Raw genomic sequence first — 3,565 nt, 5'->3', positions numbered from 1 at the left:
CCAGGCTGGAGTACAGTGGTGCAATCTCTGCTCACTTCAAGCTCTGCCTCTTGGGTTCACGTCATTCTCCTGCCTCAGCCTCCCAAGTAGCTGGGACTACACGTGCATGCACCACACCCGACTAATTTTTTGTATTTTTAGCAGAGAAGGGGTTTCACCGTGTTAGCCAGGATGGTCTCGATCTCCTGACCTCGTGATCTACCCACCTCGCCCTCCCAAAGTACTGGGATTACAGCCGTGAACCACTGCGCCCAGCCATGCCCAGCTGATTTTTAAATTTTTTGGTAGAGACAGGGTCTCACTGTATTGCCCAGGCTGGTCTCAAACTCCTGGGTTCAAGCAGTCTGCCTGCCTCAGCCTCCCAAAACCTTGGGATTACAGGGGTGAACCATCACGACTGACTGGAGTTTTTCTTAATGAGTATGAGTATCTGTGTCTCAGTAATCAATGTGCAATTTACTACAACCCCCACCCATTACCCAAAAATGTAATTATTAGAAATTTATTCTGAAGAAACAGGCTGGACACAGACGCTTACGCCTGTAATCACCACACTTTGGGAGGCCGAGGCAGGTGCATCACCTGAGGTTAGGAGTTCAAGACCAGCTTGGCCAATATGGTAAAACCCCGTGTCTATTAAAAATACAAAACTCAGCCAGATGTGGTGGCATGTGCCTGTAATCCTAGCAGCTACTCAAGAGGCTGAGGCAGGAGAATCTCTTGAACACGGGAGGCAGAGGTCACAGGGAGCCGAGACTGTGCCGTACCACTGCACTCCAGCCTGGGCGACAAAGTGAGACTCCAACCCCCCAAAAATATTGTAAGAAAACATTTTTAAGGGGATGGGGTCTCCGTCTGTCTCCCTGGAGTGCAGTGGTATGGCACAATCTCGGCTCCCTACGACCTGTCCCTGTAATCTCAACTACTTGGGAGGCTTTTTTAAGCAATCTTGGCTTCCTGCAACCTGTTCCTCCTGGGTTCAAGTGATTCTCATATGCCTCAGCCTCCCATGTAGCTGGGATTACAGGCACACACCAGCACGCCTAGCTAATTTTTTGTATTTTTACTAGAGATAGGGTTTCACCAAGTCGGCCAGGCTGGTCTCCAACTCCTGACCTCAGGTGATCCACCCGCCTTGGCCTCCCAAAGTGCAGGCCAAAGTGCCTGGCCTATTTTTATTTTTTGTAGAGGCCAGGCACGGTGGTTCACCCCTGTAATCTCAGCTACTTGGAAGGCTGAGGCAGGAGAATCGCTTGAGCCTCGGAGGTGGAGGTGACAGTGAGCTGTGATTGCACCACTATACTCCAGCCTGAGCAACAGAGTGAGATTCCATCTAAAAAACTTTACATATATATACACACACACATATACACATACACATATACATATATGCTTTTTGTAGAGTCAGGGTCCTGCTATGTTGCCCAGGCTGGTCTTGAACTCCTGGCCTCAAGTGATCCTCCCGCCTTGGCCTCCCGAAGTGCTGGGATTACAAGCATGCATCACTGTGCCTGGCCTGTTTCTTGTTTGTATACATCAACTACAAACTACAGCACATGTAATAAGTTTGTAAACATACATCTATTGGGAGGCCGAGGCGGACGGATCACAAGGTCAGGAGATCGAGACCACGGTGAAACCCTGTCTCCACTAAAAATACAAAAAATTAGTCGGGCGCGGTGGCGGGCGCCTGTAGTCCCAGCTACTCGGGAGGCTGAGGCAGGAGAATGGCCTGAACCCGGGAGGCGGAGTTTGCAGTGAGCCGAGATCACGCCACTGCACTCCAGCCTGGGCAACAGAGTGAGACTCCATCTCAAAAAAAAAAAACAAAACAAAAACATACATCTATAAAGAAAAAATTCTGGGCCAGGCACAGTGGCTCAAGCTTGTAATCCCAGCACTTTGGGAGGCCAAGGTGGGTGGATCACTTGAGGTCAGGAGTTTGAGACCAGCCTGACCAACACAGTGAAACCCCATCTCTACTGAAAATACAAAATTATCCGGGCATGGTGGCTCATGCCTGTAATCCCAGCTACTTGGGAGGCTGAGGCAGGAGAATCACTTGAACCAGGGAGGCAGAAGTTGCCGTCAGCCAAGGTCGTGCCATTGTACTCCAGCCTGGGCAACAAAGCAAAACTCCATCTCAAAAAATAAAATAAAAAAGATTCTGAAGAAAACACACAGAATATTAACAATGATTACCTTTGCATGGTAGGACTTGGGTTTGGTTGGTTTTGTTTCTTCAGATAGGGTCTCACTCTGTCACCCAGGCTGGAGTGCAGTGGCACGTTCACAGCTCGCTGCAACCTCTGCCTCCCGGGCTCAAGTGATCCTCCAGCCTCAGCCTCCCAAGTAGCTGGGACTACAGACACATACTACCATGCCCAGCTAATTTTTGTATTTTTTCTGGAGACAGGGTTTCACCATGTTGCCCAGGCTGGTCTCAAACTCCTAGCGGCTCAAGTGATCCTCCTGCCTCAGCCTCCCAAAGTGCTGGGATTACAGGCATGAGGCACCTCACTGGGAGGATTTTTTTCTTAACATATTTTTTCTAATTTCTTCAATGATAAACTGGTGCTCACTGTTTCATATGCAAATATTTCATAAGAATATACATGCATTTTACTGGGTTTTCTCCTCATGGGCTCCTATCAATGTCCTTCCCTTGGCAAAAGGAAAGCCGTGGGTAGGGCTGAAGGCGGAGAAGGTGGGACGGGGCAAGTCTTAGCCATGATTGTGAACAGTGCAAGAAGCCCCTGGCTGGTGCTCGGGAGCCCTGGGCTTGAGTGCCAGCTCGCCTCTATTGAGCCTGGCGGTTCTGAATGTCTCTCTCGCACCCATTTTGTTTAGTTTTTGACATGAGAAGGAGAAACAAAAACTCAGGTTAAGAAAGCAAATTCTGGCCAGGCGCGGTGGCTCACGCCTGTAATCCCAACACTTTGGGAGGCCAAGGCAGGTGGATTACCTGAGGTCAGGAGTTTGAGGCCAGCCTGGCAAACAGGGCAAAACCCCATCTTTACCAAAAATACAAAAATAAGCCAGGTGTGATAGTGGGCACCTGTAAGCCCAGCTACTCGGGAGGCGGAGGCAGGAGAATCGCTTGAACCCGGGAGGTGGAGGTTGCAGAAAGCCAAAATCGGTCACTAAAAAAAAAAAAAGGAAGCAAATTCTATGGCTTGACATAGTGTAAGAGTTTATTTACTAAAGCTTGTTCAACCCACCTTATTTTGTTGTTGTTGTTTTGGTTTTGTTTAGCAGCCTGAGGCCATGGCTTTTAGTTTCTGTCTCTACGGCTAAGTGGAAAAGAGAGATGAGGAAGGGGCTTTACTGGCCCAACCAGAAACAGAAACTAAGCAGCTAGGGCTGTGCTCTCTCCCTTGCACACCCCTGGTTCCATCGCGGCAGAAAACAGGTCTGGAGGTGCCAGTGGGATGGGCAGAGCGGACGCTTGGGCTGCGCGGTCAGGAGAGGATGATGGGAATTGCAAATGATCCAGAGACGGCGTGGTCCGGGCTTGTCCTCTGGGCACCAGGGACATGCTCTGGCCCTGAGCCTGCAAACTTGC

This window comes from Colobus angolensis, unplaced genomic scaffold (genome assembly GCF_000951035.1).
Source record: "Colobus angolensis palliatus isolate OR3802 unplaced genomic scaffold, Cang.pa_1.0 Scaffold453, whole genome shotgun sequence".
Lineage (NCBI taxonomy): Eukaryota > Metazoa > Chordata > Mammalia > Primates > Cercopithecidae > Colobus > Colobus angolensis.
Note: the sequence above shows the minus strand (reverse complement) of the source record.